Genomic DNA, 23684 nt, shown 5'->3' on the forward strand with positions numbered 1-23684 from the left:
ACCTTTAAGCGTCACACTCCATTAAATTCACTTTTAAAGACAAAAGAGTGCAGTCGTGGCCCTCTTATGAGTAATTATTAAGTGGATGCTTTTGGCTCTGGCCTGCATCATCCACAAGTGTCCCGGGGAAAAAAAAATAGCGGGAGTCCCCGGCAGCCTCGGGGCTGGCCATTAAGTAAATTGTCCTCTCTGGACCTTTGGCGCTGCCAGCGTCCGTGACCAGCCGCCACCTATTTGACCCAAGCGGAGGAGTCCAGTGCTGACCGGCAGCTGTTCCCTGGGCTTGCCTTTCCAAAGCCTGGGAAGTGTTTCCTAATTAGCCTCCCACACCCATAAATGTGTCCAGTAGGTCAGTCACTAGGCACTCATCGATCGCGCCGAGGCCTTCCTCGCTGAGCTTCACTTCATCAAAATGAACGAGAGGCGGCAGGTGACGTCAGCAATCCGTACGTGTCGCCGGCGGGCTCGGAGGGGAAGCTTTCCGCCACGTTCGTGTCTTAAGACAGACGCCGTTCGTCGGATGTGATGGTAGAGGTCCCGCGGTGTTCTCGTGAGATTTATTCAGGACGTGTCAACCGGGTCAACAAGTCTGCGCCGGTTATGACGCCGGTGAAAAATGGGCGGTAGGAACACTTGAGACCGGAGTGAGAACATCATCCAGCCGCACACTTCTCTTTTTGCAAAGTCACAGCAAACAAGTTTTAAGGACCTGCCCTCCGCCATCACTCATGCTGTCACAATTGTGTGGGTGGGGGCACTAAAAGATGTGGACAGGATGATTGTATAGACTTTCGGTTTTGTGATGACATCCAACATCACTTTGGGGAACATTTTACAATATGATGTCACAAGAATTATGCAGTGCCTCACGCAGAAAAATGTTTGTTTTTTTTTGAGGAATCTAAACAGGACTGTATTCAGGAGGGTGTTGTCATTTCTGGAGGCGGCTACATTACTTTAATAATAAGAGGAAAAAAAGAAACTTCATTCTCATAACATTAAGTAAAATACATTTTACTTGATTACACTTATTTATTTGTTTGTTTATTTATTTAATTATTGTATTATTTATTATTTATTATTATATTTTACTTTTATTTATTTATTTATATGTGGGAGGAAATATCAATAAATAAATTCTTTTAGGGTATCTGTTTAATACTCCAACGCTACTGAGAACAGGCTCCATTTTACAGTTTTCCACCAGTGTCCACCTGGGTGCCCCCGCCGTAACTCCTCCAGAAATTTTTCGTCTCCTTTTCTAGCCTCCATGACTTTTTTTTTCCCTTCATCTAGCCGGCCTCCACCAATAAAAATGCAAGCCAATTTTCCAGCGCATTAATCCAAGAGATCTTTAATACACAAGAGTTTTTTTCTTTTTTGGTGCAAAGGGGGACGCCGAGGTCTCACAGAAAGATGGATGGGCCTGCCGACTAAGAGTGGGCAGTTTTCCCACTGCCCTGGTCTCAGCCTCCGGGACAAAGACCTCATTGAGTGCCATGCTTGACATCAGCATCATAAACTAGTCATTGCCACAAAGACGGTGACACTTTAAAGTACCAGCTACCGCCACTTTCTCTTTCTCTCCTTGTTACACCAATTGCATAGGCTAATCACGTCACTGACACTTGTTCCCCTTATTTTTATATATTTTGTTGCAAGTCCTGGAGATGCTGATAAGTGAGTGCTATCACACATCCCTAATTAAAAATAGTCCAATTCGAAGTCACAAAATCATACCAAACCGGTAAATTGATAAGTCAGCAAAGTCAATATAAATCATGAACCTCAAGATTTTATTTATATATATATTTTTTTTTTGTATATTTATAATATAATTGTATAATATATATATATATATATATATATATATATATATACAAATATATATATATATATATATATATATATATATATATATATATATATATATATATATATATATATATATATATATATATATATATATATATATTAGAATATATATTTTATAATTAATTTATAAATTATAATTTTTTCATTTTTTCCAATATATTTTTATATTTTGTTTAATGCTTATATGTACGACTTCTAACAATGCCTGTACAGTTAAATATTTTACGGCAGCAACAATTGGATCCACTTTACATGATTTCCTATGGGAACATTTTGATTTAAAAGCAATCCAAAAACTAGATGCATTCTAACTGTAACAGAAAAGCATTATTTTCATTCCAAAACGGGATTAAAGGAGTGAACGACGCATTCAATGACATTAAAGTCACAGTATCAATAAGACGAGGAGCCGGCGGAGTGCCAGTGTCCGTCCGCGGAAGCCTGATCCTTAAGCATGATGTCAGCTCAAAGCCGCTCCCACATTCTCAATGTCACAGAGGAAGGCACGGGTGCACTTTAATAGATTAAACAGCCCGAGCCAGACAACTAGGCTGCTGCCAGGGAGGTGCTGATGGATGCAGTCACATTTAATATGGCTTCATGTGGGATTGTGACGAAACACTACGTGAAATGCAAACGGCATCTAGCTAATAGCCAAAAAGTGTCACCCCAAAAACAGTCTGGCCATCCTAAGTCAATCAAGAGTACGGAATAAGTATTTGTCGCGCCTTTCCTCCCTCTACAGTTGGAAAATATGTGTCAGAATCCAAACCAGTAAGATAAATGAGCCAAAACGATGAATGTACCGTACATGCTAGGCGTTAACACAAAAATTTAGCTGAAGTCGAAAGCTGACAATGTCAGACAATTTATAGTTCGCTGTTCACAAATTCCCCTGTCGGAGGTTTTCTTCCTGTGGAATCTAATTCTAGACTTTCTGTAGCACCCTACCGTAAAATATCACAAGATTTGCTAGTAGCGCTTGCTAGTAGGATGCTTGTATTTTTTATGGGTTGGCAAGATGATATACATGCTAATGTTATGCTAATGTTCAAAATTTATATTCTTGAAATCTTCCGTTTAAAACCATTTTGTCACTGCCACCTGTCATGGGGGTATTTACGTGCAGTTTAAGTGCCTGACCATGCGGGTCGCTTCACGTATTCTGTGAATGTAAACACAGTAAGGCAAGATATGTGTCACTTAAAATGTAATGATACACCCTTAAAAATTCAGCGTTAGCATTGAACCGTTTTTTGTACACTATACAGTATACGTATATACTACAGTATATATACAGTATCTTGGATTAAAAAAAGCGACTATTTTTCAACAATTCATCTTTGCATTGATCAGGTCATAACGATGTTCGACTGGAGGCTATAATTGCCCTCCAGGGTCATGAGCTATGCGGGAATGAAAGAGGCCATGTGTTTTTATGTGTGCTGGTGAGGATTGAGGAGGGGCTGCATAGGTGGGTTGAAGAAGCGTACGGCTCCATACAGTAGAGGAAAACAGCTGCTTCACATTGCTAACGACTGGAACAATGTGACGATTGTATGTTTAGACAGGTTTGGGCAAGACATGGCTGCCGCAAAGGGGAAGTAGCCGCTGGATATGTGGCGGAAGAACAGAAGGTGGATCTCAACACCACCTTATATATCTTGTTACGGCTTTTATATTTTTTTGCATTTGAAATAAAACTTGTGGAAAATTAAATGTCTTCTTCGGGGAGGACATTTTTGTGCGATGGCTCCTTCTGAGAATTGGCGAGCCACCTGTCACTGACACTACTCTGCACGGATACAGGCCGATCCAAGATAGTCGGATCGCAGGTCCCTGAAGAAGGCAGGGACCTCAAAGAAGTGTGACACTATTCACCGGCGTGACTGACAGCCTCGCAGCTGCCCCGGCGATCCATAGGGCAAAGTACTCCGCTGTGTTTTTGTCACCTATTTACTGAGGCATGTGTAATCGATCCTTCAAAAAGAAAAAAAAAATCTTCAAGGGATAAAGATTATCACCTCTGCCAGCTGGTTTATATGCAAGTGTATTTTTAAATAATGATAAGCGAGAGTGAGTAAACTAAAGTTAATGATGATTTTATTTTTTTAATCTTACACGGGAAAAAAAAATTGACAGATTTTCCAGAATAATTCCATTTTTCTATTCAGATCGAAAACATGAAACTGAAAAATATAGATTTGAATATTTAAGGTCATGTTTACATGACCCGGAGTTAACGACCAATGATAAATGGATTTTTGAGAAAATTCAACAATTTTAAGTGCGCCTTATAGTTAAAAAAAAAATAATCCGAGGCCAAGTATAATTACGTGACCAATTGATAAAGCCAATTATTCTCCTAAAATAATTTGTATGGTCACGCCGGCTGCCAGTGTCCTTTGAGTGACTGTGGCATTATTCTGTTAATAGTTATCTGTCCTCAAGTCCTTGACCTTCTTGAATTGTAAACAGCTTTTTTACACCACTCTCAGCACTCATTGACCAAGGGAGTTTTGTCGACATTCCCACCTCCCGAGATAAGCAAGCAGGGGCTGAACCTGTTCCGGCCCGCGTTGCCCTCCGTGGCACCTCTGCTCCGCACTCAGTCACATTTCTTCCAGCGCTGCCAGATCACATGGGTTAATCTTCCGTGACCCTGACTCCTCAAAAGCACAAGCACTGACTCTTTTGGACGTAGGCCCAGTGCGGAGCTCACAATCACACACTCACTCACTCCCCCCCCCCCGGCGTGTTTGCTGGCACCGGTTCGCAGACGTTGGGAATAGCGCAGATAAGGTACAAGAATGTCAGGAAGTCTGACACCAACGAGCGCTATGGTAAACAAACAGTTGCAGACGTCTGCCCGCATCCCCTACCTCTTGACGACCTTCAGTTCCACCCTTTTAAATGTCAAACGGTGAAATATGGATCTTTGCCATTGGGGTAAACAAATCACGGCGCAATAACTGAGAGCAAGGGAAAATTACAGTCTTCACGGCAAGTAGGAAATTATTACTCCATTGCAACGACAATTCGGGTGGTATTGTGAGGGAAACAACTGGTTGCACCTGCGCAAGCTAGTAAAAATTCTGGGAAGACTAGAATGGACCTCAATAGAGTGATTAAATCTACCGAGGCTGAGTGGGGATTACTGGTACAGTTTTTTTTTTCTCTCTGATGGTTCTGGTGGGTCACTGCCCCACTTAGCAACATAGCAAGTAAAGTTCCTGTCTTTAAAAAAAAATCGAATGTCATTCTTGGTTGTCTTTGTTTTTTGTGGTTTTATTGAATTCGGACAAAATCATCATTGATGACACAGGAAGTGCAAAATATTAGAAATATCGATACACTTCAATTTTTACACTGTCGCTGCACAATAAGTCTATTGTAGAAATACTTTTCATGATTATCTTCGTCAGAGCCGAATTTCAATGTGTTAAATGTCACGGTTAGCGCAGGTGTCCAACGAGTGAACATAAAACCTACTACACATTATTTAGATGACCTTCTATTGCGACAGTTAATGCATCATTTATCTTTTAGAATTGCTTTTAAAAGGACAGGCTTTAATTAAAGCTACACGCGCTGTATATTTATGTAGACGCTGCTTGAACGGTCCCAGGGCTGCCAAGGCCCTTTAAGTACATATCAAACATTATTGTGTGCGACATGCCCATGGAGGTTTGTGCCAACGCTAAGTGGGGAAACCTGACAATTATATATGCAGGAGACTTAAAAGAGGAGAGCGGGAGTCGAACGTATTCTTCCCCACTATTCCGATCCCTCTGACGAAGCAAAGCGAAAAAAAATCATAAGCCAATCACTCCGGTGATCATAAAAGTTAACAGATCGTGGCCTGGTATTTAGCGTTATGCTTATCTGGGTTATTATTGCTCGGCAACGGCGGTCAGGTGTTGTGGTGATTTGTGCTGCGATTTGCTCTAAAGTGAGTGAAATGACGCCGGCCTTAACGATGGGTTAGGGCTCAGCGACGACCGTTAAAGCGTGCAAGAAAGTGTAAGACGTCTGGAAAAATAAACTTTTTAATGGGTTCTACAGGTGCATCTTAATAAATACCAATAAAATAATGTAGAAATTGTAATTTATTGCAATAGATTTTTATGATCATTATTATTTTAAAATTTATGAATTAATTGATTTTTTTATTGTATTTATTACTTATTACTCCCAACATATTTATTGTGTGAAATTATGAAATCAAGCAAATTTTGCTATTTAGTTAGCTGTTAGCTGTTCTGAAGATTTCTCCGTCCCTGACCCGGAAGTTAAGATGGGTGAAGATTTACACTTTTCAAGCGGGGTATTATCATGCAAACTTAAAAAGTCACACAAACCTGTGGCTTAATTACCAAAAGGCAAGTTTTGTAGCATGAATTGCTAATTAAATGAAGTGCCACTGTGCTGTTATCAGTTGAGGCTATTAAATACAATGCACTGCTAATTGAAATATTAAAATACCAAAATATAATCTAAACACTAATAGTTCATGAGCGCTGCAATAACTATCCAAGTCCGGCCTCTCGCAAAGTTCACAGAGTCCATCCCAGCATAAAAAGAGAAACAACACACACTAGCATTTAGTCTAATAGGCCCAGAGGCCTCTTGACTTTCTCATTTAGCTCTTTTGTGCGTGTCAGAGTGAGGCCAAAGAGAAGGGGGGGGGGGGGGGGGGTTGGACGGCAGTCATTTCTCTCCACACTCTGAAGTGTACTGCAGATGGGAATTATTAATTTGTATCTGCTTTGCTTCAGCGTCGCCCACTTACCGAAGAGAGGGGGGAAAAGTGTCGTTCTATTCCATTTTTGTCTGCGGTGTGCGGCGGTGGCGCAGGCTCGCGAGTGTTAAATGTCAAGCCTTGTAGTGAGCTGTCAAAGAGCAGAATAGGGCCGGCATGATTGATGACTGGAGAGCTTGAAACCAAAACCTCCCAATTGCAAACGCTACCTTGTGTCAGTCCTCTTACCCCTTTGCTTTTTCTCGTCGTTGATAGCGGCTCAGCAGAGGGCAAGTGCGACGTCGCGCTCGGTTATGCGCCGGCGCATTTAAGCTAGCAGTTATTTGGTTTGTGCAGCCTGGGTTCTGTTATTTTTAATCCCCGGAAGAAAAAAAAAATCACTGTTGTATCATGTGTGGTAAGGCACGAGTTGTCCCGTTTTTGATGACGGGAAAAAAAAAAAAAAAGCGACGCACTGACAAGATTATTAATGTCCGAGGTTAGAGCACACTTAACCCCGTGCATATTCATTGGAACTGTACAGATGGGCATTTGGCTGTGAAAAGCGCCTACTGCAGGTCAATTAATCCGCTTAATCTGCCGCACTTTGCCAAATCTATCAAAGTTCGATGTCAACACAGTCGGTATGCCGATTTGAATTGATATGTTTCCGAACATTCTGGGCAGCTTGATAAACATTGTACGTCTGGTTCTTTGGATATGTCAAAGTTCGCCGATATAAGCACCTGCTCGCTCTCGATACGGAAGATGAAGATATTTGGAGGGTGCTTCCGATGTAATGACCTGATATTGATGGTCTCGAGGCCGCCGGAGTGTGACGGCTTAAACGCCGAGCAGCAGTGATGAAGAGATCTCAATGTGAAGCCATCAGACTGTCATGGCGTCACAATACTTCCATTTGTCAGCCTGCATGCTCAATTGAAGCCTGTGCCGTCTTCATTTCGACTGTTCGCACATTAAAAAAAAATAAAAAAAGCACAATTATTTTTTTTTTAAATCAATTAAAATGGAAGGGGAGGGGGGCACCATTCTAGTTGCTTTCTCCCAGGCCTTTTCCAAACATGAATCTAACCAGCGATAACATCTTCAGAACATCAGCGGCGCCTATTCAACCCTCAGGTCAGGGAATTGACGGCTTCTTTTGGAACAGGGGTGAGCCTCTTGGAAAATCTCCTCCATCTTTGTGTGCGTGTGTGTGATACGCTTCGCTAGCTGCATACTAAGCGTGCTGCCAGACAACTGGTCATGTCTTAACTGCGAAAGTGGCAACTATTGTTGGTGCTGGATTTGAACATGCCTGCAACGCCTCCGTTGGCAACCTTTCATGTGGCGGCGAGGTGGCGAAGGATTGAGACTGCGCTTCGTGTTATTTACAACAAACTTTGGGGGTTTGGGCAAACTTTACAGTGGAGAGATATTTCCCTTAAAATTGTTGATGAACAGAATCTGAACTTTCGAACAATAAAGTGATTTGGCTTTATGTCTCTGAAAATGAAAAATGAGACTTTGTTATTTGTCACTTCTAAGTGACTAAATCTGTACATTCGAGCAAGGCTGGCCATTTGGTAAACAGGGCAGATTATTTCGAATGCTCCGATACTACACACTGATACCATATGACCAACGTGACATTCTGTATACTTTCCACACTATCTATTGAATGTCCATCAAAGTTTTCACAGTGCCCCCTAGTGTTCCGACTTATCGTATATATTATCTAACTAAAAAGTCGACTCAATTTAAAGAGCTCTGAAAAAAATAACCCCAGCTGTATATAAAGTATTTACTCAACACAACTGCAAGACATAATGGTACAGGCACAAATGCGTCACACAGATTGGCGGGGAGGGGGGGGGCGGATTGCAGCACAGACGATTGGTTGTGATGTCATCATAGAAAACCTCTTTTCCCAGAAAGATTCATCAGATTATGAGCACGCCAAAGCCTCGCTCGCAACACTCGGCTAGCTGCACCATATGGTTGCATCCGTAAGCCACGGTCGGCGGGTTTAATGACAGCGGAGGGATGTCAGGGGTGTTGTGCCGGTGGGGGAAGGGGAGGGGGGGTAAAAAAAAAACAAAAAAAATCTTTGGCCTGGAAAGGCTGCACAAGGTCAGGTGCACGGTCGTGGGGGCGGGGCAGGTCGGGCCAACCGGACTCATGTCGACAACAAAAGGCAGATTGCTCGATTTCGCCGCATCATATCCGCCACCAACGCTGACCTATTTTAGCCATTAATAGCGTCGAGCTTTCCTCAAATACTAATAGGCCGCAATACGGGAATATGGCCAAAATATAGTGACACGGCCAGCCAATCCTCTGGGCAAATATGCACAGCTGCCGACGCGGGCCAGCGAGAAAAAGTAAACAAAGATGGAGTCGTAATTAATGTTTACTAAGGCTGATGCAAGCACATGACATTTCTGCCGTGTCCGCTGACCACAAATGAGCTCCATAAACACGCAGACATGCCGCAAACATGTTTAAACATATGCTCTCACCGCTGTACAAGGGCCACACCCAAAAGAAACAATCAAGTAGGATAATCACATACAATCGCAATATAAGAAAGGAAATTAGGATTGAAAATGAAAGGAAAGTCACAAGGTTTATATTTTGGAAGAAAATAAATCGACCGGAGGGCGGCGATGTTTAGTTATCGCAAATAAAAACAACACAGGAATAAAATGGATCATTTTTGGGAAAGTCCAAAAATTGGTATGAGAATAACACTGCAATGATTAAAAATAATAATAATAATCAAGAAAGTTATTATAAAGTTAGATTGTAATATTTGCATACAGAAATCATACAAATGTATGGAAAGTTGTAAAAAATATTTGACCACAATAAACTTAAAAGAGTGAAGGTAAAATATGTAATGTTACGCTTATACAAGAGAAAATTTGATAAGACAAAACTAAAGAAAAAAGTTGGACTTCATTGACAATGATGTTTTCATTTACACCCAAAATGTTTTACTGTTCACAGAAGGGAAATCATATAAAAGAAAATAAACTTGATAATTTTACTGGAATAATACAATCGAAAAGTGAAATATGAGACCGCAATAAAGTTTTATTTTCCCATTAAAACAGATTAAAAGAATAAGACGGCATTTATAAATCAAGCCTTAACGGCACGGGAAACTTTTTTTTACTTTGTTTTGAAGGACAACCTGTGACGAAAAAAAAAAAAAAATCTGTGGACGTGGTATGATTATTTTCATCGACCTAAGCACAACAATACGTTACATCGTGTTTTCACAAACGGTCTCCGGCCATGGGTAGATAAAAAGCGTCATTTCTGGTGCATCAATCAAAAAACCCTGCTTGTGTTTTCCAGTGCACAATTGTGATCATATTAGCCGTGCTGCGGTGAGGCAGGCGTAAGAGGACGTCCGAGAAAATGATTGATGGACTTGTGGTTGGTCTATAAAGGTCCGTAAAGAGAGCTTGGAGATAATCAACGCCAGGGTGTAACCCCCCCCGACCCCCCCTTAGCCCAACCCCAATACCGCACATGTGCACACAAACGCTGACTCAAGAGAGAGACCAGACAGGCGCTTCCGAATCATCGAGAGGTGACGGTGATGAAATTCTGAAGGTCGTCCGTAACAAGCTAGCCCTCGCCGGCCGGGTGTTTTGTTCCACGTGGGCCCCCCCCACCTCTCCCCTCGTAGCGCCGTCACCTTCCAACCTTTGTGCTCACCCGAGGTGGGGGCAGGTGAGCGAGGTAGGGGTGAGAGTCGGGAAGGGGGGGGGGGTTGTGTTACATCCCTGTTTATCTGTCGGTGACCTCTAGCCGGCAATTCTACACTTGATAAGGGGAGGGCTGGCCTCATAATGTGCACTGCGGCCCGATATCAGCCTTGTATCCTTGTGAAATTGATTACCGGGGGTCCGGGCGGCGTGGGGAATATAATAAATAGAGATGACACGTAAGGAACACACGCACGCAGACTTGTAAGGCTGATGGGGGGAACGCCGCCTCAGCAATTACCCGCTGGCCACTTAAAAAAGAGGTCACGCAGGGCAGGTTGGCGGCGCAAGGAGTTATGGTTATTTCTTCTTTTTTTTTTCTGGACTCCTCAACCCCCCCCCCCTCCTCTTCCCTCTGCATGGCGGTGTACAAGTGAGGGGTCGCAACTGCACTTCATGTTTAAAAAGACAACTTGTTAATGCCAATTTCCCGCGTTGGGTTTGTAGTCTGAGAAATGTTTTTTGCACGAGTCAAATAAATTGGAAATTGCAGTCGTCTGTAAAATGACAGTCATTATTTGGCTTAATAAAAAGTTGTATCACATGAATATAAAATCAATAAAAAATATTTGATAAAGGACTTTAAATACGTTTCTTGTGATGGCAATACACCTCTAAGTAATCGTGCTGTACTATAAACTTGACGTAGGTGAGGTGGGGCAAAAGGTGCGGTGCCCCACCGTTTGGCTGACAGCCAATCACAAGGCACAGAGACAAACAACCAGGGACAATTTAAGGTCTTCACCTAAAATAAAAAAAACAAAGCGGCCACCAAAAAAATCAAGTAATGAGGGGGAGAGAGTAGATTGACACCAGCAATCTCAAGGCAGACATGCTAACCACTAGCCACAGCGCTAACCATGCATAGCCACCCGGTTACCCGGTTGCGTTGTAGAAAGCGCACCCCGGCGTTGGCTAAATGTTAGCACACGACTCAGCATGTAGATGCTCTCGCCGGCCGTTTCAATGAAGAAATGGCGACGGCTGTAAGCTGCCAGGCAAAACCTTTATATCTATTTGTTCCACTTGTCTGCTCCTCAATGAGTTTAATCAGCTGAGAAGAAGCCGCGAGGGGGGGTGTTGCCTTACCCGCCCATACATTAGAGCACTGCCTCTCTATTCCCTCCCCCTTTTCACCCTACACTCAAAACACACACACACACATACAACCTCTGAGCCCCATTCTCTGTGCATCGATGTGAGAGTTGAGGGTCCCCCCCCCCAACCCCCCCACCCCATTGCCTCACGGATTATCAAGTACACTTCAATTACTCCCGATCGATACACTCCTGGCTGCAAAAGGGAGTGTGAGGGGGAAATTAGACAGAGTTTGGGTATGGCTGTGACTACAAAGCAATGGATTAACCTCGATATGCATCTCTTCATTTACATCGGGAATGGGCCCATTCTCCATCAGCGCCGTGCACATTCACGTGGGTTTTGTAAAGGGGGGGGAGACTTTGTGAGAGATTGCTTCTTTAAGTGCCGGGCAAGGTGAGGGCAAGCCCGACGCACCATGTGTGCGGATTAAAAGCCGACCCACAGTCGCCACTGTAACGGTGCAGCCAAAAAAAGAAAATATTCTGCCTCGAGTCCGTTTGCTTCGCATTGATCGGGACTCATTAAACGTACTCATTCGACAGTGCATCAACTCTGCCATTTAGAATCGCTGAGGATATTTGTACAAAAAAAAAAAAAAAAAAGAGAGAGAGAGAGGGGAAAAAAAAAAAGGAGTGTTTCCAGCCTTCGAAAAATGCATGTCAGCAAATATAACAATGGCTTGCGTCTGGTCGGAAATAATGGAGGGGTACTCGTCCCGCTGAAGTGAGAGGAAGGGGAAATGAAAGCAGTACTGTGGAAGAGGATAAAAAAGAAGTAAAAGTGTAGGAAGAGATAAGCAGTGGCTGTATCCCCCGGAGCACCCTTGTGAAGGTCTGGCCCCTACCTCTGAACCCCCTTCAGGTCATGTGACCTCGCTCTCCTACCCTTCCTCTCTGCAGAGGCAGTAAAAACACTCCAGCACCTGCGTTCCCCCCCCCCCCCCCCCCCTCGCTGCAATGCACCGCTGACTATATTTTTCATCTGCAGACAAGCCAGCACACGAGAGGCGAGGCTTTGTGATCTCGATGGCCAAACAAAAACCTCTGGTGAGGGCCCGATCATACCGGGGGGGGCCCCGCTACGACGTAATTACGACCTGACCTTCAAACATAACTAATAAGTTTGAGGTAAACTGTAAAGCAGGTTTCGCAGATACCAATTTGTAGCAGATTTTTTTTTTAAAGTGATTAAACTCATACACAAGGAGGGAAAAAATATATTAAAATGATCAAACCCTAAAAAATAAAATAAAAAATACAGTCAAATAAAATCAATGAAAAATAAATAAATGAATGAATAATACACATGGAAAGGATGGGGCTCATCTTCAACCCCAAATAAGAATGAGTGGTATAGAAAATAGATGGCTAGCCCCACAGGATGTTAAAATATCACTTAAGACTTTTTTTTTGTACATAGAGATTGTGTTGGACCTTCCTTCTAGAATCAATTAATCAAACCCTTCTGTTCTTTCTATTCTGTGATTCTGACAATTTGTTCGGGTCACGCTAACGGCGGTCCGTTTACAAGTTCCGCTGAACCATATCCACTCGTCTCATCTCCAAGTCGGAGTCGCGTTACACATTACGGAGCCGAGTGGAAGTTTTGGGTTTAAAATGGGGGCCCCCTTCTCCAAATAAAGATGCCTCTCTCCCCTTCCAATTGGCCGAGCATCCTTCCAGCTCCCACGGTTCGCCTTGGAAGCGATCCGTCCCCGAGCGCTGAGCGGAGCCGCTCGGTGTTCGCCCCGGGCCCCTCGAGGCGCTCCTCGCCGGCCCGCTACTCTCGCTTTCTTTTGTCAGCCAAATGGATCCCAATTAAATCAACTGTTGTCCAATTAGAATTTGGAAGAATCTATCTTGTTCAGTGGTCTAAATCCCACCGCTTGACTTCTTTCTCTCATGTAGTTTCTTTCCTGGAATCGGTTACAGAGAAAATGAGACGAGCTATTTCCTGCAATGGGATACTCCTGGGTGTCTTTGTAGTTGATTTTTTTTTGAGGGGGAGGCTTGCTCTCTGTTTGCTCAATATGTTAATAGCGCATTTATTCCACTGTTTGTAGGACGGCACACGAGGGACGTTATTACGGTGAAAGTTGGGTTAAGAGTGGTCATCCTGAGAAATTATGTATCGAGGGTTCGCTACAAATGAAAAGAGCCACGTACACACAAGTAGTAAGAAAAGTTAAAAGCTGTACAATCAAATTAAAAGCACAGACATTGAAGACATTGAATGGAATGGGAAGAGAAAGAGTACGCTAGTGGTAGTTTGTATTGCTGGAAGTAATTGCCGTGTGTTGCTAACGTTTTTGGCTACATGCTAGCGACATTAGCCATGTAAATATGTATTTTTGTATGTATTAGAGAATTGGATTAGCCCGTATCGTACTGAGCAGCCAGCGATGACACGTTTTCAAAACAACTGAAATTAGCATGCAAGTCAGAATCCCGCCTTTGTCTGCTAACTAACAGCAGTAAAGTCGCAATTACAATGAATATAAAGTTGATGTAAGATGATGTAAGACTTGCGGGCCATGACTATAAAACAAAGGAGAAAAATCATGCACACGCCTTCTTGTTCTCGTATTCCTACGCCGTGCCGTAGTCCATTGCTAACGTAAGCTAACGCCCTGGTAAAGTAAAACATTTTTGGTAAATATTTCTTTAAAAAGCATTACCCTATCAATACTTGTGCGTATAACTAATCCAAACCATAACTATAAATCATTCAAATGAAAAACAAGTCGAAAAAGTGAGCTTGCCTACTTCCGTATTCCGCTTCGTAAACCCGTTTATGCAATAATACTTCAAACAGAGTGCAAAACAATCCGAGGAAATAAACAAGAAAACAAAGCCATCATACAAAATATTTCAAACGTATCAATAGCGTTTGACTTTGGAAGCTATGTGTCACAGTCACAGGGTGAAAAATGTGAGGAAGTGGCCTTTCCTCTTCTGCTCCAGGAGCAGGCACTCATGCGTCGCCCTCACACGGAGGCCACTATTTGATTAATACAAGGAGGGGCATATTTTAATTTGCACACACACGGACCGAAAGCCAACGGCTTGGACCCGAGCCACATCATTATTGCCTAATAGCCGTGTTCAGAAAGTATGCCCCATTGTGTTTCCTATGTGTGGGGCCACCCCCCCCCCCTCTCTCTCTCCCTTTTTGCCGCTCAAAATCACATCCAGCTAAACAAACCAGTGGGCCTGCTTCCTGTGGAGCCGCCATTCAAGTCACAAGCACTAGTTAAGACCTCCTCGGCCCACCGCTAGCTACCGGACCTCTCGTCGGTACCTTTCACCCCGGCCGACGCTTCTCCAACATTGGCTTCAAACGTCCTCCCAGGCTTTGTTTTACATCAGCCCAGTTGTTATCTTTAGAATAAATGTGGGCAATCAGCCCCCCTGATGTGATGCGGTAATAGACGTGGCAATCACGGCAATTGCAATGCAAAGACAATAAAGTTACTAAATGAGCCAAAGTGTGCTCTCCCTGATTTTCAGGTGATTTATGAACACCGTAATCGCCACGATTATTCGCCACCCTAGCATAATAGTCAAAAGTAGCGGTTGTTAATGAGAATAATTTTCAGCACAAAAACAAGTTGATACGTCTTATTTATTCAACGAAGCCTTTCATGAGAAGAGCTAATATGTAAATAATCCAACCCGGACACTCGGAGTTTTAGATGTTTGACGGCCCCCCACTTTTACTTTGTTATGCTTATCTGCATTAAGAAGGAGGTTCATTGTGTGGAAACAATGGACGTCCTTTCATGTCCATCACTGTGCAAGGACGGCGACTGACACGTAAACTCTTTCAAAGTGGACTTAAAAAAAAAAGTCAAAGCGAGGGGGGTTGGTCGATATTATTCCGCTAATACTGTAAGTTAGTATGAAAGCAGCCGAAAAAAAAAAAGCTCAGTCAACAGAGGAAAACCAGACATAACGTTATGATGAATAATAAAAGCAAGCTTCTGTAAAAATGATTTTTGTCCAATTTTAAACGGCATGAACCTTCGGCAGCACTTTTTAACTCTCGACCTCAACGCACCGGTTGAGAAAGCGAGGGAGCTTTTAATTAACATCGGGCCAGAGCACTTGTTGTTCCAGCTGCGTATGGAGGCAGGTTAGCCGCTGTGTAATCACGAGTACATTAAAAAAAAAAAAAGGAGTTTGATTTGTATCACACAACGTGAAATTGGGATGCGTAATTTGTAGCATATGGAGAACATTTTCCAAAACTTCCAACAGTATGTAATCTCACTTACTGTAGGAAAAATAATCAAAACAAACATTTCTGTTTTGGTACAGACTAATTCCAGGAGAGGAAGAATGGGGGAAAAATAGAAAAACAATTAAAAGTCCCCCTTTTTTTCTTCCCATCCAGACATTCCCACACATTTTTTTTCTTTTTTTTTTTTGGCAGAGCTCTGCCGATGATCTCCAGAGGATTTGCTTCACGAGGAACTTGTCAGGAAAAGATCCACATTTCCCAGGGACGAGTGTGGGTGAAAGTGAGAAGGAAACGGAGAGGCAAGAGCACAAGTTTGAGTGAAAGCCAACAAAGTGAGAATTAAAAGGAATAGAGGAGTTCATGTATTGACAGGGCGGGTTAAGAATGACAAGGCTGGGCTCAGGCTACGGGGGGGGGGATTTAGGAGATCCACAAAGAGAGCGCGGCTAAAAAAAAAAAAAAAGTCAAAAGAAAAAATGGCAGCTATCCGTCAGTGACTTTTGTACGTCAGGAAAAGCGCGGCATTAGGAAAGCCACGCAGAAACAAAAAGATCCTTTAATATGACTTTTGTTCTTCAGAATGTGACCCGAGGAACACAAGTGCATTGCTAATCAGTTTAACCCTGTTCCAGTGCTTCAACTTTGCACTTTCACATGATGCCGAGTTGACAGAAGTGCCAGGCCCACTCTAGAGTTAAGCGCGGCCCCGGTGCCCGGGGCAGGGGCAAAAGCCCCGACCTCCGAGACGGGGGGGGAGGACGCGTCTCGTGGCATTTTGACATCAGGTTCAGGCACAATGGCGTTGACTCCAACGGCATCTTTTGGACTCCTCAACCTGTCGCTATTATGATATTATGCTCATTCAAATGAGGGCTCATTGCTTTTGTTTTTTCATTTGTCTCCGGTGACATTTTGTTGACGGACTGGGTCAAGCTGGATGAGGAGTGGGTCACAAGCTGACAGAAATGTCAAAAATGCTTTCCTTGGCTATTCAAACACAATCAGCAGTGTTTGCTTTGCTCGTGACTGACAAGTCGAGTCGACGTCAAAAACGGGAGGTTTGTTTTTTGGTGGGCACTTGTCGTCCACGACAAATGAGAAGAATTGATAAAAAAACTAAATTATTTATATCTACAGGTGGATAGTGATGATGATATTGAGCTATCCCACACGTACTGTTAAAAAAAAAACTTTTTTAGGGTCATTTTGTTCAATTTTTTGTGTCAGAAACCAAATAAATTGTGATGGATCGGATACATATTTGGAATTTTGTCTTAAGTTTAACCTTGTTTAACGACCTAAAAATGGTTTAGGGGTCGTCAGCACGTCACAAAAAGTCATTTTTATATAAAACGTGCACACAAAACGTGACAGATTTAGGTTGTTGATTTTTTTTTTTTTTTTTTTGAGGGGGGTGTGTATTTGTGCCGTAAAACTTTTATGTTTGCTCCCGAAACAAAACAGAATACTTGTAATTGGACGGATGACGCTACGCTGTAATTGAAATGAAATCTCTGTGGCTTGATTCCAACAGCAAGGCGGATCATTTCCTGTAAACTCCTGTTGATCCCTTAATGACTAATAACTCAAGGATGGCCCGTCTTGTTTTCCTTCGCTCAAGCTCGGGACGTGTTCATCCCGGGGGATCTTGAAACTTCACAAGCCCAACAGGAAGTCACAACCCGTCACGCCCGTTAGGTCAATAAGCTCTCGCGCATGGATTTCAGCTGTGGATATATTTATATAAAAAGAGATAAGCTTATTACGTTTGCCTCATGTGCGCCTCATGTTACGACATTACGGAAGAGGGCTGAATCTTCCAGAAGAACACCAAACAAAACATGAGTTGGAGATGATAATGTTCACTAGAAGACGCAGCTCTGGATTTAAAAAAAAAAAAAAAAAAGGAAGCTGAGGCAAAAAACAATTAATAGTGCAAAGACATTTACATAGCATTTAACTGTTGGGAGTTTTGGTGGGCTTCTTTCTCACGATAAATGCAAAATTGTTATGTTGATGTGTGCATTTTGAGATTCTGCAAAAAGTGGATTACTTCATCAGAACAACCCCAGCCTTTTCCAAGAGGGACAATGATGTCATAACATTAAGAGGCTAAAATAACGCAGTCATTTTTAAAGTCATAGTCATTTCAAAATTCCCCAAACGCTCCAAAGTGAGCTGTCGTTGTCTCTCTTGACCTTTATTATACAATACATTCTCATAACATTATTCAAAGTTTCAACATTTTTCTCACAGTATTTAATTATTTTTCCCGTGGCTCCTTCTTCCCCCCAATATTCTTTTACAAATATCAGGCAATATGCGGCCTGTGAAAAAAAATCTGCCAAAATAGATAAATAGCAAATTTTGTGTTTATTTTTCATCTGCTATTTATCATCAACTTTTCAACCAAACTTCATGCGTGCAAATTTAAAGCAGTGGTGTGAGTTATGCGGCGAGTTTCTGACAGTGTTTGATCTATATTCACCTGAACCCAATGTGCATTTGGTGCTGGGAGTGCGTACATAAATCAAAAAGATCCAAAAGAGCAGGTGCATAGCGCAAAGCCCCACACGCTCTGTGAGCTCAACTCCACAGCTTTGCTCCGCTTATTGCACTCCCGCGGTTAAAATAGGACCCCGGCGACAGGCTTCGCCGCTTCATTTGTTTCAGGGCGGGCGGTGTGGCGTTGGTGTGTGATACTTAAGTGTCGGACACCTGCATTTGCACAGCGCTCGCAGACAAAAGCACAGCGTGATTTAAGGAAAAACAAAAATAGACCTGAAAGAAAGCCGTGTATCAAAATATACACAACCGGGGTCACTTTGGCCTGGATTAAAAATAGAGAATGGACAATGGAAAGAATTTCAAGTACTTTGTAAAAAAATGATGTTTTTTTTTTTTCTCCAAATAATGAAAAGTGCTTTCTTTAAATTTTTATCGGAAATCACAACACACCTGAGTAAAATTAGCCTGTTTAGCATAATGCTACGATACAGCTTTTGCTACTAGGACAACCGCAAACATAGGTACTTGTTTATTAGCATGTTGTTGACCAAAATGCAGAATTTCTGTTATACTTTTTAAACAAGTAGCCCTCAGTTTGTGACAGACAAGGTTTCCACTTGACAAACGGCAAGCAATGAACTAGCTTGCGTAGTTCATGGATACTTGAACTGATGGCTTGGTCTAAGGATACGTGAACAGTTAGCCGCATACTTTTCATTTGATGGTTTTACATTTATGACCTGGAATTGTCTTTTTTTTTCATACACACATATCCTGAAATTATGACTTGTACTACTGCGTTAGCATGGGTTAGTGATAGCATGACAGCTACTTCCTTGAAATTGGTCTTAGAGGTTCTACTTTTACTTTATACTTTATTTAGATTTAACATGCTTTATAAATGTCATTCATACAACATCCTCCAATTATTTGCAACTTTAATATCTTCACCTTTAACTGCTACAAAGAAAGCCCAACGGTATAAACTTAGAGTAAAGCTGTCGGCCTGTCTCCCAATACACAATAAATAATAACAAAAACAACATTTTAAAACATCGCAAGGTTAAGGTTTAACAATATAACGTTGGCACGGGGCCATCGGAAGCATTTGTGCACTCGCAGCCGTAATGTATTACTTTGCAAAAAAAAAAAAAAATTGGGTTGGATATCTGAAGCTGGATATTCCCAGAGAGGAGTGCGTGTCAGTTTGTCTTTATTAGGCAACAAGCGAGTGGAATCAATGTTGGGGAAACTGTACACCTTCTTCTCTCTAATGTGCCATTAAAAGCCATTCAGAGTGACTGAACAGTTGTCACCAGAGCTCGAGAAACACCGGGTAATCAATGGTAGTTAAGAACTGTAATTTATCACCTTGCCACAAGTGAGTGTCTACAAAGTGAGCCGCCAAGCTTCTTCCTCGTACTGGGGTTGGTGATGCGGTGATGGGAAGCACACAAGGGTCAGGGCCCAATTACTCTTCATCTACAGAAGCACAGTTCAATTGGTGCATTATCTAAGCATATCAATAGTACAGAATTAAAAGTCATTGATTTGGTTCAGAGAAGACATCAGGCGCCGGGGTGCCTTTAAATGACGGAACGGGAGGAGCCGATTCAATGGCGCTTTTGTGTAATGTCATTTAGGCGCAGAAACGCCGAGTTAACTTTTCTTTGGATCATTTATGGGAGGCCGGAGAACCCGATTTTTGGTGGGGCTAACTCAACGTTTTGATAAAAAAATAATAGCACAATACAGTACATCAATGAGCAGAGCAGCTGTTTTCATTGGTCGTCTGTGTCGATAGCAAAAAATGAAAAATGGAAGTCTTTGTAGTCCAAAAAGTAACACTATCTCTAGATGAGACAAAGATGTGATATCGATATTTTGTCACAGTTTGGATCGTAGCTGAACTCACGGCTATGAAGTGAGGTGAGTTCACCGTCGAGTCAAGCGGCCTCTCCCAAGCAACATAACCCCACGGACAGAAATCAAAATGCTAAGAATCCATCACGTTGTGCATGAGCAATCGGTATGACCATGGGTGGGAAGGGCCAGAAAGTGCCAAAAAGGGAGAAAAATGTCTATTTCAAGAGCATTATTATTTTCATTAATCATAGCCCCACCATCAACCTACCCTTATGCCTTAGGGAGAGATCTATTATACGCTCCATTTAGCCACAGCCATATTACCTCGTATGTTTTCCTGGCCGACCAAATAAGACTTAAGAGATAAAACAATTTACTGTTCATTATGAGCCATGTCAGTAGAATCAATCTATTAACCTACGTTAACAGGGATGGCATGGCAAGATCCCGCCGACCGAAATGAAGTAAAATAAATGGATATTTATGCCTTGTATGTCCGCGGCCATAAAACGAGCGGGCATTTAATTTGCCCTCGGCTCTCGGATGGCTCTATTTTTCCGGCGGGGGCCGAGGCGCCCTGGTCGCCTTTAAGCAGCCCCTGACCTGTGAAAGATTCTAACAAATTAGCTTCTATTGTGAAGCCAAAGGTGCCATCAATGAGGAAATGCTCCAATGGGCCTAAAGTATGATGGCAGAGGCGAGGAACGGCGCAGGGAACCTTGACATGATTGAATTAACCCTTTGTGGGTAAGTTGCTGGTAAGGATGGTGCTATGGGGTGGAGAGGTCCATACTCTTTGTCTCACTGACGGAAAACAGGTGCCACTAAGGCTGCGTTCTCACCGTGGGTTTTAATGTTCAATTTGGATTTTTGGGTGGGATTCGTTTTTTTTTGGTTCAGTTCTTCTGGTCTGTTATAAGCATTCCCGAAATGAAAGAATGTCAATCAAAATTTTGAGAACCAAGCAAGTGAGGTACATAAATATGATAGAGCTCCAAGTGGTACGTTAGCAGTGTATTTTTTTAAGTTAATGGTCATGTTTGACGACATTACCTCCCAATGACGGAAAAAAACATCGTCCCGTTCAATGTCCTGAAGAATGCTTGTTAAATGATTGCAGAAGAATTATAAAGTCAAGATGAAGCATGGCATAAAATCCGCCTCATATTACATTTAATCCAATTCATGTCACCGCATGGTCAAAATAGTTGTGAGCGAGGACACGGATATTATCATATTTTTAATCAGACTTCAACACCTGTGACACTTTCCATCATGGATAGAGGAAGGTGCCACCTATGAATATATGTTTGGATAGAAAATTAAGTTCATAGGTCACCGGCGTCTGCGGGCTAACAGGGCAGGGAAATAGGCTTGTTTATTTTGAAGCCAAGTCTGATTTCATTAAAACGGAAGAAAGGTCAGGATGACAAGAAGAGCGGCTTTCGGCCACACGGCGTAAAATGAGCCACTGGGGTGTCTGGCTTTGCTAGTTTGCGGCTAATTCTCTTACAGAAGATTGTTCATCGATTACACCCAAAAAAAAAAAAAAAGAATAATATTGCAGTGGGATCTGGAGCAGTAATTTCAGTTCATTAAAATGAAAAAGCAACCAAAATATCAACCGGGCATTTCTCTCCGAAATGATGATTATTTAGGCTGCACGATGTGTAAACATCATTTGTAATCAAAACATTAGCTGGTGGCAGAGTTTACCCAAGGAAATGTATGTACCTTATGGCTTTAGCTAGAGCTAAGGAAAATAAATAAATAAACGGCAAGAAAAAGAGTCCATACCGGAGTATTGCCTTCGGGGGAGTCCAAGTGTGGAGAGGACAATGGGGTCAAAGGAACTTGATTTGTATCTTGTGTCCTGCGGGACGAGAGAATACACCAGTCAAATCCGAGCTACCTGGCCTTTGGCTACCTCCGTGCTCCCGAACAATAAACGGGAATACTACAAGATATCCATCCCGGAGGTGGTCGAAAGAAACGGATTAAATAAAATGAGGACATTGTACAGTAAGACGACAAAACGACACGGACGCATTTGGTTAAAACGGGAGCTCGTCATGGGCTCAGCAACAATTGATTTTGATGATCCGCGGAAATCGCTTTAAAAGGATAAAGTGATAAATGGAATAATGGCTTTTAACGTTGAGACGTTAGACTGAGCCATTTCCCGGCCTTTGATTATGTTGCCTTGTTTCAAAAGGGCATTTTCTCCGAAATGCAAATTACTGGAAATGTTCCAGGTTTCTGTTTTATACGACGCGCTTTTTTTTCAGGTGTCTTCATATACTTTTGCGAGAATCAAGAATTAAAACACACTAATTATGCAGAGTGAGACTTTCATTAATACGGCGATCGGGAAATCTTCATCCGATCCAAGAAATCCAAATTAATTATCAATTAGTGCAGCTGAGTTATGGCCAAACACAACAACTGGTTCATTTTCACTTTAGATAACGAAGAAACGTCCAGCTTCGTTAACGCAGAATATTGGAATATAATTAAGAATCGCATGTTTTGTTTTGAGTATCCTTGCAGTAGGATTTCGTACAAAACGTACGATACTTTAACAGAAAATACAAAAACAAATATACTATTTCAGAATATTTTTTTAGATGAACATTTGGGCCCGCCACACTACTGTATTTCAAAGTTCTATGAATATCGTGCTGCTTTTTGAGGGGAGATTGATTTGGTGTAAAAAAAACATTTTGTGCAAATCGTTAACTTCTAGCGTTATGAGTCGGAGATTTTTCCATGCTGAATTACTCACCAAAACTTTGTCCGTACGTTTACGTGAATTTGTACCGTACCGCACGGTCATCCATTCCTTTTTGTACTCTGCCAAAGTGAATATTCCCGCAGCTCTCCGGAATCCTTTAAGACAGTCTTCGTCTCCATTTAGCTTCCTCGACTCACTTCACAGGACAATTCCACGAGTGCTTTTTTTTTTGTATTTTTCTGCACGGGTTTATTCAAAAGTAAATTACTAGGGCAGTAACCAACGCCGGACTCACCTATTTGTGTGTTTAATTGGCCATGTTGTCGCCGGAGTTAATTGGTTCTCCGAGTCCAGGTAGTTACTAAATGTTTGGCGGCATTAGAACCTCAGCACTTTTCCATTAATGGCGCGTGAAATGAAATGTTTGATACTGCAAATAAAATCAGTGATATTCAAGGATGTTATGGTTGGTAATGTGTTGAAACTGCCATTTAATGGGTGCCGGAAGATTGGGGTAGTGTCAGCCGGAACCGCCCGGGCCCTCTCCTGACATTCCTAGTTGCCTCTCCATTCCCTTAACGACTGTCGACACTGATTACACAGACCCCCCGAAAGCTCGGAGCTGGGGAAACGGTCTCTATTAGCAGTCCAATTAGAGGCATTAGCATTTTCAACTTCATTTTGATGCAGTGATTATGCAGCACAAAATATAAAGCTCATATGGAGGTAAATCAGAAGGCGAGAGGAAAAGCACTGGATACAGCAGGATTGGGGAATGAAGGGGAAAACTTTGCAACAATTTACTTGGTGTGTTTGGAAAAAAACACTTGATGAC

The 23684-nt window shown here is 42.2% G+C and overlaps 1 long non-coding RNA gene across 2 annotated transcripts; it reads left to right on the forward strand.

Annotated features, from left to right (window-relative positions):
- The first annotated feature begins 2424 nt into the window (after positions 1-2424).
- LOC147055325 (uncharacterized) lies at positions 2425-3584 on the forward strand. 2 transcript variants are annotated; one of them, XR_015066531.1, is made up of 3 exons: positions 2425-2649; positions 3232-3349; positions 3443-3584. It is a non-coding gene; the product is annotated as an uncharacterized LOC147055325 (long non-coding RNA). The 2 variants fall into 2 exon arrangements; XR_015066532.1 differs by having other exon boundaries at positions 2425-2579.
- Positions 3585-23684: the final 20100 nt, after the last annotated feature.

This window comes from Syngnathus leptorhynchus, chromosome 6, assembly GCF_054491065.1.
Source record: "Syngnathus leptorhynchus isolate UIUO chromosome 6, UIUO_Slep, whole genome shotgun sequence".
NCBI lineage: Eukaryota > Metazoa > Chordata > Actinopteri > Syngnathiformes > Syngnathidae > Syngnathus > Syngnathus leptorhynchus.